The sequence below is a fragment of the Girardinichthys multiradiatus genome, chromosome 15, assembly GCF_021462225.1.
Source record: "Girardinichthys multiradiatus isolate DD_20200921_A chromosome 15, DD_fGirMul_XY1, whole genome shotgun sequence".
In the NCBI taxonomy this organism is placed as follows: domain Eukaryota; kingdom Metazoa; phylum Chordata; class Actinopteri; order Cyprinodontiformes; family Goodeidae; genus Girardinichthys; species Girardinichthys multiradiatus.
This window is the reverse complement of record NC_061808.1, coordinates 6,370,244-6,389,219: the sequence shown is the minus strand read 5'-3', so window position 1 is coordinate 6,389,219 and position 18,976 is coordinate 6,370,244. Positions and strand designations below refer to the sequence as shown.

At 40.9% G+C, this 18,976-nt stretch overlaps 1 long non-coding RNA gene across 1 annotated transcript in view; it reads right to left on the bottom strand.

Annotated features, from left to right (window-relative positions):
• The window catches only part of LOC124881667, a 29,084-nt gene that overhangs the window by 5,580 nt on the left and 4,528 nt on the right, over positions 1–18,976 (bottom strand). The window contains exon 2 of the long non-coding RNA XR_007041706.1: positions 1,304–1,374. This is a non-coding gene — a long non-coding RNA (uncharacterized LOC124881667). The remainder of the gene's footprint in view (positions 1–1,303; positions 1,375–18,976) is intronic.

Here is an 18,976-nt window from a genome sequence, read left to right as displayed (position 1 = left end):
TCCATTTCCACAGTCCATCCACAGGTTGTTTTTACAACTTGTAAACCACATTTTACATTTTTATGATTTTTTACTGTAATCTGATCATTTGAATCACCAGCAGTACCAACTGCACATTCGCCGTTTGTCATTTGTGAGACCTAATCTAGAAATAATTATGCTCCTGCCCAACAAGTTATCTCTTGTTTCTTAGGAGGAAGGATCAGGTTACACATCTCACTCCATCATTTCTACTTTAGCATTTAACGTTGTATCCTCAATACGCTCCAAATCCCCTACGTCTCTTACTGCTGCGGTTGTGTCTGGATTTCTCATGATCCATGATTACTATCTTCACTCCAATGGGTTTCTAATCTCACTTCCGCGTCAAAACTGTCATCCCTTATGTTCATTGTAATTGTAAATTGATCTGCACCATACTCTGTTTTCCTTTCTTTGACATTTCTGCCACATAACCTTCTTCCAACCCAGCTTACATTCACTTCATATTCTGTTGCTAACCCTGTTTTGAATTCGGTGTCTGTAGTTCAAACCTAATTTATAGTATTGTTGATGTCCCAATTGATGAATTCTCTTACTTTGTGTAAGCTCACGAGTTAATTGTTTGCTTAACTCACTTTAGTCTTTTTAACAAGATCACATTACTACTTCTGCAGAACACAAATCACTACTGCTCACCATAGAGATCTCAAACAAACAAAAAAAGAAAACACTGCAATCAACATTGTAACCTCCAAATTGTGTACATGTAAAATTTCAACAGCTGTGGCCTTTTCCAGCGCTTTTTTGCCCTCCAGGCATCACTATGAGGCACTATATATATTATATATATATATAAAAACCTGTTAGAAAAGGTAAGTTGAGGTAAGAGAGTGCCTCATAGTGATGCCTGGAGGGCAAAAAAGCGCTGGAAAAGGCCACAGCTGTTGAAATTTTACATGTACACAATTTGGAGGTTACAATGTTGATTGCAGTGTTTTCTTTTTTTGTTTGTTTGAGATCTCTATGGTGAGCAGTAGTGATTTGTGTTCTGCAGAAGTAGTAATGTGATCTTGTTAAAAAGACTAAAGTATAGACTTATGTCTGCCCTGGCACCACGAAAAAGCTGGGGGTGCGCACTACTCTTTTTAAGACAGCCTTCAGCCAATTCCAACTATATGTTTTTTTGGTAGTCTTCCTGCATGCAGGAAACCGTGGAGACTGTGAGAAGAGAGAAAAAGAGAGAGACCAAAGTCTCCATCTACACCCCCTCAGTCGAGGGTCCGAGGAGCTGAATTTCTTTCAACAAAAGATAAGAACTCACCTTCTCTTGTTGTGGGCCCCGAACCACAGCCACCCAGGCTCCTCTCCGGAGGGGTGACTGCAAACCTCTCCCTGTAGATTGAATCACATCGGGATCACTAATATTTAGGAGCGGGCGGTCTTATCACTGAGCTAAAATAATTAAAACAGAACTCAGAAATATCTCTCTCAAACAATCCCCACCTGGGGGAACTTTTATTCTTCAAAAACACACAGAATCATCTTCATCAAAACTTCCAGAAGTCTCCCCGGTTTCAGTCTTTACAGGGCGGTTTTTATACAGATACAAAGCATCGGTGTGTATTGTATTGCATCCTGACCAATTGACATCATCATACTCATTTACGTAAACCTTCTGGGCACCTTCAACATTGCTTTTCTCTACTTTTCCGGGAATACACTCCGGCCAGACATCTGGAAAACATCAAATTGGCGTACATGACAGTTTATAATAACAATTTCATCCGTTATCTGGTTGCTGAATTCCATTGTCACAGTGACCTGGCTGCAGTGATGAGATTTCCTGGCTGAACTGCACTAACAAGCTCATTAGTCTTTCCTCTCGCCAGGAACTATTCCCCAATGTAAACTATTATCAGAAGGCTTACAAAGAGTGAACAATTCTTCACAGAATTCATCTTAAAATGGTAAAAATAATAACACTTTTTAATCTAATCAAACACAGTTTTGTGCTTCCACAATAGTCTTGTACTTTGTGACAGAAATTAAGAGTTGTGTGGTCATTGTGATGATGGAAAAGAGAGGAGAGAGTGGGGAAAATTAGGGTAACTGCAATTAAATGTTTTATCATAAAATTTAACAATATCATAATTTCATGTCATTTTAATGTCCTGCACACTAAAAACTAGTAAATATTATGTGCAATTGCAGCCATTACACATAATTGCTGTCAAAGTGTGGGTGTCATTGTGCCATCTATGGCTAACCTTGGAACTTGCCTATCAAACCCACTTTAATATGCATTAGGAAGGACTATGCAGTGTGCATGATTTTTAAAAGGTCATTATTTTGCATGAGTATAAAAACACATTTGCAGCTATTGACTTTGCACATAAAAAATATTACCTTTTTTGTGGCCTCAGAGAAACGTTTTACACTCTCTGTTTTTCACTTCTGACATTCTCCGTTTGAACCCAAAAAGTTTTCTAGAATTATGACAAGCTCCAATTGAAACAAAGTTTAGGGACGCGTTTGGTTTACTGTGAGTCTGCTGACAATAACTGAACACAGATTTTAATCTCATCTCTTAAAATGTAGCTGTATAATTAATATCTTCTGAAATAAGTCTTGAAAGATGAGTCTTCAAACAATAATTGATCAAATGTGGGTTGGTTTATAACTATGCTTAGGTGGACTGTTGTGGGATTGTTATGTGGGATAATTACGATTGGTTATGTGTAACTGCTGTAAAAATATGGATGTTTATTTGAAATTTCATGGTGTTACAAGCAAGTTGACCTGAACATTTTCACCACAACTGGTGAAGCAAAACTTGGCAGTAAGTGACCATGCGTTTTTGTTGGAAACAAATCAGTCGATCAGGGCAAGGCAGAAAACTTTGACTCCTTTGGTTCATGATTTGGCATATGAGACCTACCTACTATTTCTGTATACAGACGTTGTGTCTTCAGTGAGGACACAATAGACACAATAGAAATAGAAATAGAAAATTAACCCTGGCAGGCTACAGAAATGGTTTAAAATTATTTGTAAATATCTTGTTGGAAGTGCAAAAGTTGCTAAACGTCAAAATATTCTGAAAACCGACCATTCAGAATACTTACAGGATTTGCTACATAACCTCCTGGCATCAGAAACATCAGCGGACGGGAAATCAGTGGCCTCTTTCACAAAACATCTTAAGCCAGGTACGTCAGACAGACTGTGACTTTCAATTTTTTATTTTTTTTAAAGGGGCAAGACAACGTGGGGTTAAAATAAGCCAACTGATGTTACACCTCTGGGCAACTAAGCTAAGTCGTTCCAGTCCTGGTATGGTTGACTTATGTAAAGATATGCTAGATTAATTGATCCTCAAGACATTGCTTAAAGTTAAGGTCACACAACTTAAAACCATGTTTTGTTCATAGTTTACCACCTAAACAGTCTAAGCTGAACTACATTCACAACCTGAGCTGGTACACATTAATTTATACATTTGTCTTTAAAATGTAGATTTATTGTCTTTAAAACACACATTTTGACTGTCGTTGCCTTTACATCCTGGTTTTGCTGTCTTATTAACATCCATTTAATTATTTTTCTCTTTTTTATTTTAGTATGGCTAAATCATATATAAAGGTGTTTCCATTTTACCAGTTTTCCTGCTTTGCTAGTCAAAAAACAAAATGAGTTTGGCCACATATTACTTTTAATTGCAGCCCTCGAAGCACTTCCAGGTCGGTGTTCCTCTTTAATAAAATGCTGTTTGTATTTCGTTAAATGAACTAACTGAACTGTTTTGTTCAGTAAAAAGTTTATTAGATTGTCTTAACTTGAAAATACATTCTTTATGTGTACAAGGTCACAGCATAGTATTCATCTACTTAGTGAAAAACATATGGCATCCATTCATCTTGCTGCTGTTTCAGAATGATAAATTACAGGAATAAAAGCATATGGACGTATGAAAAGTGCTCAGGGACTCAGGACCACTGACGGCTGTATTTGTGTGAATTATTATTAAAGGACATTTTGAAGTTATTTTAAAGTACATTATTTACAGCTTTTAAGTGTTGTGGTTGTCCACCCCTGAAAAGGTTTAAAATGCAAACAGTTTTTGGTGTCATGCATGTAGCCTTTAAATTACCAAGCATATTAATAAAAGTAGCCTGAGTGATGGGTTTTTGTAAGTCACATAAACAGGCCCAAGTCTTCTTATCTAAAGTCGTGTTTATCTATGCATTCATCCATTGTCTATACCAGCTTGTCTGAGCAGGATCTCAGGGAAGCTGGTGCTATCTCCAGTGGTCATTAGGCATACTCATACCTAAGGTACATACACATTTTTATTCTTATGGGCACAAACAAATTATTTAAGCCTTTTTTTTTTTTTTAAAACAAAAAACATTTGTAAACAAGTTCATGTATACTTTGGGTCATTTGTTTTTTTTATATATTCTGCGTTTATTTATAGCGCTTGTTTTATAATCGTGTGTTTGTACTGGGTGTACTGGGAATCTGGAAGATCACCATGGTAATAAACTATTGGCTTTCTTGTGTTTTCTTCCTCAGCGATGGCACTTGACTTTGGTCATGAATTTCAAATGTTGCGCTCAATTGTGCCATTATCACATGACAAGAGAAGCAAACATTCTGCATGTTTTTTAATAAACCATTAAATTCCTTATTTGGGTGGGTTTCCTGTATAAAACTTACAGCATACAGCTTACTGCAGTGGCCAAGGTGCAGCAGCTTTGACATTTACAAGTGCCCCAGTTGCACTTCTTAGATACGAGTTAAAGTTTATGCAAGACAGCACTAGATTTACCAATGGTTGCTGTTCCATAATTACTGAGAAGACCCCCTTTAATTACAAGAGAGTTGTAATCTCTATTTTTGTCATAAACACCCCTTTAACAATGTAAGGCCATTTAAAAAAATAAAATGCATTGCCCCTGGTCCTGCTGCCCATCAGAGGCTTCCCCTGTTCAGGTCAGACAGGTTTTACAGTACAGTAGTTTAATCATAAAATGTTAAACAGAAAGAGCAGCAGGATGTTTAACTGACCATGTGAGGCCATGCATTTAAAGGCGGCCAACGAGCAAGCAGGAAGCAAAAAAGTCAGGTCAGTGACTGATGTGTAAAGCGCTTTGGAGAATTTGATATTTCTTATTCCTTTGAATCTTTTTTTTTTTTTTTTTTTTTAGGTAAGAAGATCTGCTACTACATCTTGTTTGAAAACCAGTAAATACTTTGTCCAAGCCAACAGAAAACAATAAGCTGAACATTTATGAATCCTTAGAAGTAGCCTTTCACACTTTTTCTCTGCATTGATATTCCACTTTCTTGTTTGCTTTATTTTTGTCCTTTAGGGGCAAACTCCTTTATGACTCAACTGTACAGTATCTGAAGGTCAATTACGACTTCAATATGAATTATCCCAACCAGTTTCTGAGAGCAAGTGGTTCTTAATTACAAGGAACACAGACTCTAGAGCTACAAAAGGAGTGAAGGCCACAGATCAATCATATGTGGTTCTCTCTGTTCAGGGGACTTTCAGATTGTTCTTTATATCTACAAGAAAAACAGTACAATCAACATTGACCAGGTTTTGTAGGTAAGGTTTTGCTCAGCTGGCTTACAAAAGTGCTTTAATATTAGTTAATCCAGACAAAGAAGTACTCAGGACATCAAGATGGCGCCGCAGATGATCGCCTCGGCGTGTTGGTGCGCATTGTTTTGTTTTTTGCTTTAAAACGGTCTTCTGTGATGGTACCCGGAGCTCTCTCACCAGAGAAGAACTCATGAACATCAGGGCTACTACACCAGAGGAGTTATTTCCGACTTTTCTGCCTACTGCTCTGGAATTTTTGGACATCCTGGTCAAAGGTGCGCTCACCTTTGCTCATGCGGTGAAACGCCGGAAGAGAGGGAAACGTGGACTATGAACACCGTTACCTGGAATATTTCTCTCTAACGTGCGCTCACTTCCCAACAAATCGGGGAACTACAACTGCTGTTGGGGAAAAACAGGGACTTTTATTCATCGGCAGTTTTGTGCTTCAGGGAGACGTGGCTGTGTGGATTAATACCGGACTCTGCGTTGCAGCTGGCAGGATTCCAGCTCTACAGAGCGGACAGAGACACGGAACTCTCCGGCAAAGCGAAAGGTGGAGGAATCTGTTTCTACCTCAACAGTGGTTGGTGTAACGACGTGACAGTGATTCAGCAGCACTTTTCTCCAGACCTGGAATCCTTCATCATAAACTGTAAGCCTTTCTATTCCCCCCGTGAATTTGTTTCGTTCATCCTGGTCGGTGTTTACATCCCGCCACAAGCTAACGTGCAGGTCGTACAGCGCATGCTCGCCGACCAGATACTGAGTGTGGAGCGGACCAACCCAGACTCCTTAGTTATCGTCGCTGGCAACTTTAACAAAGGTAATCTCACCCACGAACTCCCCAAATATAGACAGTTTATTAAATGTCCGACCAGAGAGGACAACATTCTGGATCACTGTTACACCACCATCAGAGACGCTTATCACGCCGTCCCACGTGCTGCACTGGGCCAATCCGACCACATCATGGTCCACCTGAATTCCTGCATACAGGCAGAAACTTAAAGCTCTGCAAACCTGTTGTGAGGACGACAAGGAAGTGGAGTAGTGAGGCTGTGGAGAATCTCCAGGCGTGTTTAGGCTGTACAGACTGGGATGTGTTCAGGACTACTACCAACAGTCTGGACGAGTACACAGAGGCTGTGACTTCCTACATCAGCTTCTGTGAGGACAGCTGTGTACCATCATGCACCAGGGTGAATTACAACAACGACAAACCCTGGTTCACAGCCAAACTCAGAAGGTCAAGACTGGATAAGGAAGAGGCCTTCAGGAGTGGGGACAAAGACATATACAGAGAGGCGAAGTACAAGTTTGCCAAGGCAGTGAAAGAGGCCAAATGACTGTACTCTGAGAAGCTCCAAAACCAGTTCTCAGCCAACGACTCTGCATCTGTGTGGAAAGGGCTCAGGCAGACCGACGCCTCCCTACAACCTGAACGAGTTCTACTGCCGCTTTGAAAGACAAAGGGACAGTCCTGCAACCATCCTCCCATCCTCCACAACACCCCCAAACAGCTGCAGCCACAATCCACCACCCCCACCTGCCCTACCTCAAGAGGGCCCAGGGCACCTCCAACCCTCACTCTGACGTTCCCCCCCCATCAGCCCCCTACCCACGCCGAGGACGGCTCTTTCCATCCAGGAGAGGGACGTCAACAAACTCTTCAGGAGACAGAACCCCCGGAAAGCTGCTGGACCGGATTCTGTCTCACCAGCCAGCCTGAAGCACTGCACTGATCAGCTGTCTCCAGTCTTCACAGACATTTTTAACACCTCACTGGAGACATGTCATGTGCCAGCCTGCTTCAAGTCCTCCACCATTGTCCCTGTTCCCAAGAAGCCAAGGACCACAGGGCTTAATAACTTCAGACCCGTCGCCCTGACCTCTGTGATGATGAAGTCCTTTGAGCGCCTTGTGCTCTCACACCTAAAAGACATCACCGACCCCCTCCTGGACCCCCTGCAGTTTGCCTACAGAGCCAACAGGTCTGTAGACGATGCAGTCAACCTAGCCCTTCACTTCATCCTCCGCACCTGGACTCCACCGGAACCTACGCCAGGATCCTGTTTGTGGATTTCAGCTCTGCCTTCAACACCATCGTCCCAGTTCTGCCACAGGAGAAGCTCTCCCAGCTGAGTGTGCCCGACTCCACCTGCAGGTGGATCACTGACTTCCTGTCTGACAGGAAGCAGCGCGTGAGGCTGGGGAAGCACGTCTCTGACTCCCTGACCATCAGCACCGGTTACCCCCCAAGGATGTTCTCTCTCCTCTGCTCTTCTCCCTGTACACCAACAGCTGCACCTCCAGTCACCAGTCTGTCAAGCTTCTGAAGTTTGCGGACGACACCACCCTGATCGGACTCATCTCTGATGGTGACGAGTCCGCGTACAGATGGGAGGTAGACCATCTGTTGGACTGGTGCAGCCAGAACAACCTTGAGCTCAACGCTCTAAAGACAGTGGAGATGGTTGGGACTTCAGGCAGAACCCAGCCCCACCTGCCCCCATCACCCTCTGTGACTCCACAATTGACATTGTGGAATCTTTCCGCTTCCTGGGAACCATCATCTCCTGGGACCTCAAGTGGGAGCCAAACATCAGCTCCCTCATCAAGAAAGCCCAGCAGAGGATGTTCTTCCTGCGGCAGCTGAAGAAATTCAACCTGCCAAAGACTATGATGGTGCACTTCTACACAGCCATCATTGAGTCCATCCTCACCTCCTCCATCACCATCTGGTACGCCGCTGCTACAGCCAAGGATAAGGGCAGGCTGCAGCGTGTCATTCGGTCTGCTGAGAAGGTGATTGGCTGCAGTCTACTGTCGCTCCAGGAACTGTACATCTCCAGGACCCTGAAGCGGGCAGGGAAGATTCTGGCTGATCCCTCCCACCCCGGTCACAGACTCTTTGAGACTCTCCCCTCTGGCAGGACGCTGCGGTCCATCCGGACCAAAACCTCACACCACAAGAACAGTTTTTTCCCATCTGCCACCAGCCTTGTTAAAGTCCAGAAACCACCCTGACACTCTCCCTGGACCCGAGAAGTAGCCAGGATCACAAAGAGAAAAGAAACGGAGCACTTACGGCACCCGAGGAGAAGAAAAGCGAACAATCTGAGACACTACCTAAAATATTGTGTGTTTGGGTGGCTTCACAGAACCACTGGTTCCAACAGTGGGCCACTGTGACACCTCTATGCTGAGCAGTTGAAGGGCATTGCAATCTACAAAACCAAACTGTGTTTAGGAGACATCCTGTGTGTTTGGTGACCTCACAGCTTTAGATGACTGTTGGCAGCATACTGTCTAATAGCCACTAATGATGCAGCCACTTATGCCCACTGGTGCTTGTTTTGGACAGGTCAGCTCCTTGCAATCATCACTAGTATGCATGCCTGCCAATTTATATCGACATTAAATTGTTCATTCTTGGTACTCAACATTTTTTTTTTGCACGAATGAGAAAGTACTGCCAGCCCCCTCACTGCTTCAGCTCGTCTTTAATCAGCTACCAGGTAGACAAGATGCCAATTTGTCCCCAACAGTGACTGCATGCTAAACGCCAGTTTTTCTTTAAGTGATTTCTTAGCATTTTAAAGTAGCACTTTGAAATCAAGTATTAACTGTTATAACTGAGCAGATGTGAAATCTGAGTAACCAAAATTATTTGACAAGAAAGTGTGGGTGAATTTTACTATCAAGTAAGCAGCTGTCGCTCTCACCACTTAAAAGAAATCTACTTTAAAAAAACCTACTGCCACCTTGTGTGATGGTAAAGTTCATTGCTGTTTGAAAGGAAAAGAATACTCCATTCCTCAAGGTAAGAGCAGTATATTCATAATGTTTTTGTATATTGGTTTTAAAATATCCTAAAGATTTTAACATGTCCAAAGCAAAACAAACTGGGACAGACCAGTCTCTGTCCTGTCCACACACCACTTTGCCCTGGACTGTGACTGTAAGAAAAACCCTGGCAGCTCCATTGGTATGTCTCTGGTACAGCAGGGACATATTGCATAAAGCAAATTTCCTCCCTCGGCTAATATTTTATTTCTGTATCGTCTTTGCAATCTCAGTTCATCAGCACCAGTTTTACAAGAGGACAGGGCCAGATTAACATCCCACTTCATTAAGAATGAAAGTGCAAGCCAATACCCTCACCTGCATTAATGTTTTCTGGGGGAAAAACCTAAACAATTCAACAACCTGAAACTTTTAAGGCAATATTAACAATTTCCCTGGACTGAAGGCCTTCAAAATACAGCAAAACAACACGTCATCTCAAGGCACTTTACAAAGTAAATTCAATCAAATCATTTAAATTTCTAGTCAGGTACATACATTCCAATTTATCCTACCTATCAAATAATGCAGTCAGATTCAGTTATTTATTCAAATTGGTTAAAAGGTTTTTTCTATCTAAGGAAACCCAGCTGATTGCATTGAGTCAGTGACTTGCAGCAATCACTCCTCCTGAATGAGCATGTAGGAAGGGTGGACAGTCGCTGGCATTGACTCTGCAGCAATCCCTCATAGTGAGCATGCATGTAGCGGCAGTGGAGAGGAAAACTCCCTTTAAACAGGAAGAAACCTTTGGCAGAACTAGAACCAGGCTCGGTGTGAGCGGCCATCTGCCACAACCGACTGGGAGTTAGCAGCTTTGAAACAACTCGTTGTTTAATGCAGAATAAAAAGTTTCAAAAAGGTAAATAGGCGAAGGTCAAGGTAGTCAAGTCATTACAATTAAGTTATTTCAATGCAATAAGAGAAGAAATAGTCCAGTAGCAACTTTTACATAAAATGTTATGGTTGAGATGGATATATTAAATCTTATTTTGAATGTTTTTGCAGTTGCTGGATAAAGTAACAATTATCAGTATGTTCGTACATTACATGCTCTTCTAATATCATGCAGCCCTAATATATACCTAAAACAAAAGGCATACCTCTGTGAAATAAGACTTTTCAGCCTCTGTTTCACCATTTTCTCAAGCAAATGTAGCTGCAGCAGTTTGAGAATCCCTGTGCTGCTTGACTGTGAAGATAGTCGGCTGCAGCTGAAACGGTGAGAGTAAACATCAGTGTTTGTCTAACAGAGTTGGAGCTTTAAAGACATTTCTCTCAATCTTAGATCAAGAGCACACCTAAAACTGGTCTGACTAGCATGCTGGCACAAAGCTTGTTGAATGTCAGTGGACTGAAAGATGCTGTTTTTGTTGATTAAAGATTTTCAATATACAAAATCAAATGAAATGAACATCACCAATCAGTAGTGGAAATATTTACACTTTGAGAATCACATGGTTAGAAATTTTTACATATCTTTGCAAAGGTTGGCAGTAATTGTGTCGGACGTCAAATGTGAAATGGTTAGAATAATAAAGTCCTATATTTTTTTGTTTTAGGCAGCCTTGAAACCTGTTTTGTTTTTGGATCACAGTCTTTGTTTTGATATAGTTGACAGTGAAATCCCTTGTATTCAATTAATAATTAACCATATTAAGGCTTAGGACTGGTCTATGCTTACTGCTTTCTTTTACCACAGCTCTGCCTTGCATCTGTGTTCTTAAATTTTAAATATTTCAATAGACTAGTGTGCTAAAACTCTAAGGAAAGGTTTTTCTTAACTGACTCAAGATGCAGTTGTGTAGAGGACGAAAGAATTAGGGATGAATCAAGTGGAGCAGATGCGAAAGCAATTGTGAATTTGATGTGGAGATAACGGGATGAGCTGAGACTCCAGCTGACGGGGAGACTGAACAAATTTAATGAGTAAAAGAAGGAAGTTTTATACTTGACTAGACTCCATTTTGTCAACACAATTGTTTTTTGCAAATACAGCACAGCCCTGAGGAAACCGTCGGCGAGAAAGCACAGATAAACAAACTCAAATTCGAACCATGGCAATGATGTGAAGGTGGAAAGAAAACGTTATAGTAGTAATCCTAAACTCTGAGAACTATTATGCTGTCAAAGCTGCTGTAAGTAAGTTAGGAGGTATTTTTTCTAGAGGAAATACAGTTCACAACCTGCCTGGTAAATCCTAGGACAGCGGTGCCCAAGTCTAGTCCTCTAGACCTATTGTCCTCCAACTTCTGGACCCATCTCATGTCCAACACACCCAAATCAAACGAATGGCTCATTACCTGGCCTCTGCAGGGCTGAATGGCTGAATGCAATGAGAGAATTCAGCCCTTTGATTCAGGTGTGCAGGGATGCATCTAAAAGTTGTAGGACAATAGCTTTGAGGACTGACCTGGGAACCCCTACTCTAAGGTGTTAGGCAAAAGAGGATCCGGCCGACTGTTAAACCTTGGATTTAAGAGAAGCAATGTAGCTCATGTACGAACCGTGCTTACGTCCTCCATTTCTGTCATGTTTAGATAGAAAAACTCATCAGTCTGAGCGCTGAGGGACATAAAATGCATGTGAATCATCTATGGGACACTTTCATTCTCACTGAAAAAGAACACTGGAATTAATCTGTTGATCTGACACAGGTTTGTTTATTCTAAGGTGGACAAGCTGAGGACATCGCCAATAGAAGAAGTCGGAGGGAGCGATGTTTTCAGAGATCGTACTGATCTGCTGGTATATGACGATGGATAACTTATTAACCGGTTTAAATTGTCCAGGGCAATTTCTTTGAAGCTCTGCACGGAGCTGGCCTCAATGCAACAGAGGGAAACCAGGAGGAACCGTGCATTGCTGGTACCGTTTCAAGTCCTCAGTATGCTGTGGTCCTTTCAACCGGAGCTTTTCAAACAGAGCTGACTGACAGGTTGGGTATTCAACAGTCATCCTGAGCCGTACCATGCCAGCCATATGGGACAGCCTCATCCGTACGTTGCTCTGATATATAAAGTTCCCCTAAACTGTGGCTCTCATTTGCAGTGAGGAGCCAATTTCTGAATGTAACCAGAGTTATGGACTGCACTCATACCTGAATATCATAAGGGCCCCATCTGGAAGAGCTTTTGTGAATAGAAAGTATTTCCATTCCAATACATGTACAACATATTTATGATGTGCAAATGTGTCTCACAAATGCAATGGCAGGTTAGCTTCCTCAACTCATGATTCTGTTATACTATCAAAATATTAAAGTTATTCTAATTATAATAGTTGTGTTGGAAACAAACCTCAATCAGGATCTGTGTGCGATGGCTGGCTTCCGGGTCATTTTCTATTTTTTATGCGACGTGCTGAATGGTTTTAACGATTTAAAGTACTTCACATAGTGTGTGTGCTGACAGTCTTCCTAATATAAATATAGGAGGCATATTCTTGTCATTACAATGATCATCACTGAGCTATGATTGAGCTTAGTGCAGCAGCTAGACAGTGCACTCTTTAGTACATGAAGCCCCAGGTCGTTACCCTCGCACTAAGTTACTAAGGGGGTCAGGGGAGCTGGTCTGTCTGTTCAACGTGTTTTTCAGATCTGGAGAAGGCTAATGATTTGGTCCCTTGAGGCATTTTAGTAACAGGTGTTTTCTGGGTTTACATGCAGATGAAGGTCACTCAAGGGAAGGAGATGTTTCTGTGTTCCTGGCACAAAGCCGAGCTTGTTCCAAGTGCCTGTTGGACGCCACCAGGGCGGTCTCTCATTTAAGATCCTGTGTGAGGCATCCATAGACGGGATTTTAATTTATAGTTTGGGCATCCTGTTTGGTTTTTACAGATGATTTGGTTCCATTATTTTCTTCAAGTCATGACCTCCAGTATGCACCAGAATGATTCACAGAAGAGTGTAAAGTAGCTGGGATGAGTGTCTGTCCTTCTAGGTCTAATGTCATGGTTCTCAACTCGAAAAAAAAAACAGACTGCCTCTAGGTTAGGGGGTCAGTCTACCTTTAGTGGAGATGTTAAAGCATTTTGGTGTCTTATTCCTGAGTAATGGTAGGATGGAGCATAGAATGGATTGTTAGAAAGTAGTACTGAAGAACTGTGAGCACTGCTACAGTCTGTTGTGGTAAAGGAAGAGCTGAGGCAAAATGCAAATCGCTCAATTTATCTATCTACCTCCAAACCTTTATCTGTGGTCAGGTGAAGCTGAAAGAAAGAGATCCTGGGTAAAAGAGGCTGAAATAAAACTCAATAATGTGGACTTAGTCTTCAAGATGAACTCTGAATAAATCCACCGTGGTGTCTTAGCATAAAAAGTCAGATGAGGTGGTTCTGGCATCTAATAAGGATGCCTCACGGCCACCTGGAGGTTTTCTGGGTATATCCCACTGGTAATAAACCCCAGGAGAGACCTAGGATTCACTAGCGGGACCATAGAGCCCTTCTGACATGGGACACCTTGGGATTCCCAGAATGAAATGGAACCTGTAACAGGAAGACGGATGTTTTGATTTCCTTCCAGAACCTATCTGACCCCTTGTCTCTGACGTACGCAAAAAACAACAAATGGATGGAAGAGTTGTTCAACTGTTTTATCAACAGCCCTAACAAACATTGGCAGAAACTTTGGATCCAGGCTATGTTAAGTCATCAGATGTACGTGTATCTAAAAATCTATTCAATTCAGTTTATTTATATAGCGCCAAGTCACAACACATGTCGTCTCAAGGCACTTCACAAAGTCAGGTTCATACATTCCAATTAATCCTAATCATTGAACAGTGCAAACAGTTATTTATTCAAATTGGATAAAAAGTTTTTCTATCTAAGGAAAGATAGAGAATGACAGAAAATCTATGCTACTCCATTGAATTGCACTTGCATGTTTTTAAACTCCATGAAATATTTGATGCTGGTTTGCATATGTCCCACTAGTTTTGACTGAAATGTGTGTCATTTACAAGTATAACAGAAAGACATCTCAATTTGACAGGGACCTGACACTAAACATGACAGCAGATATGCATTTGAGGAAAAATATACCAGGATTCATACTTTTCATATTTTTTGATGCATTTTAAGATCAAATCATTTCCAGAAAAGAAAATCTGATGATTTCTGCTTTGTTTGAATTTTTGCTTAGTTTTTTCACTGAGTCATTCAGTCGGTCTCTTTTCATGCTTCCCTGACAGTTGTTTGCATCGTTGCCAGAGTTTACAGCGTGTACTCGTTACTAAAACATCAAGTGTGCTGCTTTAAAGCTCCACAGCAACCCTGCATTGCCTCCACTGGAGTTTGCTTAGCGTTATATTTCTCTTAAGTCCCAACAAGCACTCCCATTTTGCTCAAGAGGAATACGTTTACACACATAACTGTTTCTTTTTCCCTACTTATATCTGTCTGGGCTCTCGAGCCCAGTCGGATAATACCGAAGTCTACTACATCTTCAACTTTTTCCCCGTACTCAACTCTACAAATATTTTCATAACACTTTCCCTTCACGTTACTTCCCATCAAAGCACTGGCTTGTATTATTTTTCTCACCACAGACTTTTAATAAACAAAAGCACAGCTAGTTCACTGTTCTGCATACACCTTTTTTCTTAGAATATTTGCTGAACGTGTATTAAGTAATGACAGCTGTCCTTTGCATGTAACGGCTGTTCTCTTATGACCAAAAAAACTCTGGACACTGAAGACAAATCTATTTCCCAAAATGATTTTAATAGATTACAAGACAATAAGTCATCATGAAAGAAAATAATAATAATTGGATGTGGGGTCATCAGTATTTGAATCGGCTGAGTGGCAGTGGTAGAGCTGAGCTGGATAATGTTTCTCCCTGGGCTATCGGTGCAGTGGCAGTGATGTGTTTGCGAGGGCATGGTGGGGGATGCCGGCCCCAAGTGCTTGCCGCTGGCCAGGGACGTCTTGCCGGGTGAGTATGTATGGGAAGTGTGAGTCATTGTACGACGTCCACTGTAGTTTGTCTTTACGTTGGGTGCGTCGGTGTGAGTGTTTTTATGTGTACCCATGAGGGTAGGAATGTGTGATTGTGACTGTGTGTGCCTGTTTTTTGTGTCAGGTTGGGTCTTGGGCTGCTCCCTCTCCTAAATGTTTTTAGTTAAATAAACGTGCCAACAAACATTGCAAATTTAAAAGATAAGCAGAGAAATTTGTTTTAAAATAGATTTTAAGTGGAGTAAAATTGCCATGAGGTTTACAAAAACATTAACAGTTCCTTTTAAAAGGATGAGTTATTTTTTAAAAGGCAACTGGTTTGCTAAAAAAAATATTTAAGCCTAACTTATACAGGTTTACAGTCAGTATTATGAAATTAGTTAGCATCAACAAATTGTTAGACATCCAATTAATAGCCTGCAGTTTGCTGACATCCCTGGCTGATAAATCAATCGCAGCCTTTAGTAGGAGACTACCAACCTCATTTTCAGAACTGAGCTGTCTGGCTCAGACATTTTGTTGGTAGCTGAACTGCTAATTCTGGATGGGACATTACTGAAAGTTCATCAGCCGTCTTCCATACGCATTTTTTTGTTGCCATCTTGATTGTCCATCACTGCATTCCATCCGTAACCATGATGGCAAGTTAACACAAAATTAATAATTAATTGTCGAAAATGTTATTGATTTCTAGTTCCACAACTGATTTTTTAAACATTTAATTAAAATAAGATTTCATTATCCCTGGTCTCCAATTCCCAATGCTTCATAATAAAAAGGGATCTTTAACATACATATTCACACTGAACTGTGATATCCCTGCATTGTTATTTTATTAATCATTAGTGTTTCAGTCATCAGTCAGTCAATCATTTTCTACTGCTTATTCCAGAGTGGGTCGCGGGGGAGCTGGTGCCTATCTCCAGCAGTCTATGGGCGAGAGGCGGGGTACACCCTGGACAGGTCGCCAGTCCATCGCAGGGCAACACACAAACAACCATGCACACACTCATTCATACACCTAAGGGAAATTTAGAGTGACCACTTAACCTAACAGGCATGTCTTTGGACTGTGGGAGGAAGCCGGAGTACCCGGTGAGAACCCACGCATGCACGGGGAGAACTTGCAAACTCCATGCAGAAAGACCCCTGGTCGGGAATCAAACCCAGGATCTTCTTGCTGCAAGGCAACAGTGCTACCAACTGCGCCACCATGCAGTTATTTTATTAGTCATTAGTGTTTCAGTTTTATTCTTATTCGTTCTTTTTTAATCATTTGTTTCCTGTTTATTAGTTTTCCTCTCTTTTCATTTTCACTTAGTAGTTGAATGTATCTAGCCTAGTTAAAAAGTTTCTTCACTCAAGTATTTTAAATGGAAGTTGAAGTATTTTGTAATTAAATTCTTGTATTTGGAGAGAAATTGTTTGTGTTTATTCGGTATATTTGTGCACGGCATGCTGTTTGAGAACCGCAGTGCAGGAATTCACTCCATCTATTGTTCTATAATAACCACACCTCACCTGGCAGGTATTCAGAAGTTCTATTTAAATGATTTATTATATCTGCAGGTCAGGTAATAATCAGGCCTGGGTTTGGCTCGTGAAATTGAGTTCAACTCCTAAAAAATTTAATTTAATCACAGATTCCTCATGATTTTACAATATTTTTTCCCTAGGACCAGTTTAATGAAGGAAATAATCATTTGAAAACTGCTTTTTGTATTAAGTTTATTTGATATCAAATGTTTTTTAGACATGAAAAATTTAAACATGACAAAAAAAAAACTTTTTCAACACTTTTTCACAGCACAGTAGCTATTTACAGCAGTTGAAAACTGATTTTTGTAGTAATCTGCTAATAAAATCCAGAATAATCCAAAATATTGTAGATTTTGTGATTTGTCCTTGTTTTCCCCTCAATAACACCTTCAAGATGAGGAAGTTATATCAGATAGAGCAGCAAAAACCTTCATAAATAAAAACTTTGCTGGGGTATTTGACTTAATATGACTTAATATATTTTTACACCTTTCCTTTGTTTTCCAGGCCAATATATTTGTTCTTGAATAATTCTGCTGATTCCTCAAGATCATTTAAAATGACCCGCATGTTTTTGGAAAAACATTTTATTACCTGTTAGGTTAATTGGTCACTCTAAATTGCCCTTAGGTGTATGAATGAGTGTGTGCATGGTTGTTTGTGTGTTGCCCTGTGATGGACTGGCGACCTGTCCAGGGTGTACCCCGCCTCTCGCCCATAGACTGCTGGAGATAGGCACCAGCTTCCCCGCGACCCACTATGGAATAAGCGGTAGATGATGACTGACTGACATTTTATTACTTCAGTCCATGTAACAAATTTTTTGTCGCACTCCTCTTTGTTGTTGTGGGGTTTCAGCCTTTGAAAACTGACTTTAGAAACCATCTAAGCATTGAAACGGCTCTTAGGATTCGAACCAGAGTCGTGTCTTCACACATTTAGAAAACACCCTGCTTTTGAATATTATATTAAGACATTTCTTTACCAACAGCTTTTCACTAAAGCACATTTTTTTATTTCCATTTACTTTATCACATTATTGAAGAATTTAATGTTAGCCTGTTTTATCCAAATCCATATTTTGATATGACTAGGATCATCATCCTTCTGGAACAACCAGCCTGGTCCATATTTAAACCATCTAGTGCTTGATTGCAGGTGAAGTTTAGGAATGCCTTCATTATTCCACTTTGTGCAATGCACCAGTTCCAGTGGCAGAGCAACTGCCCCAGAGCATGATGCTACCCACTCCATGCTTTACAGTCAGTGCAGTGCCCATGAGTTGATCTCGACCCCAGTATACTTCTCGTCATTCTGACAGCTGAGCGTTTCCCTAATCTGACCTTAAAACATTTATCCATAAGTCCATGTGGGCAGCTGAAATTGTCACTAGAGCTTGAAGGTATCAGCTTTGAATCAGGGCCTAAAATCTTGGACAGCCGCATCTCAATCCATAGTGATGTGGAACTTGCTTCACTGTGGAGAATGATACTGGTGTCCCACCGGTTTCCAGTTCAGGGAAGGCTTAAGGCCTGTTGGGTTTCTTTCTTCTGAGGGTGACATTTTAGTTCACAAATGAGTGCTCCAACACAGTTCCAAAAGATACCAGTATCAAGATTGGTTTTGGAGAGGATACATCAGAGTAGGGATGCACCAGTATGAACATTTTTGTATCCGATATTAGGGCTACTGCCCTGCAACTTCATACATTCCTGCTCAAGTACAAATTTGTTGAAATGCACCGCTTAATGTAAAATCAGTTGATCAGTAGCAAAATGGATCAACAATAAAACATAAAAACATATTCAAAGAACAGAATCTGGTTTACCATTAATCTGAAACTGTAAAGCCAGCTGTATCAGTGCCTTTAAATAATATTTTATCATATATTCTTGGTTTCTCAAAAATCCCTCTAGTTTTTCTCAAATTGTATGTCAAAGTATAAATTGTAACGGTTTGTAAGGTTCAGTCGTTTTGGAAAAACGAGACTTTGGTAGACAAAGACTTCTAACTTAAACTGGA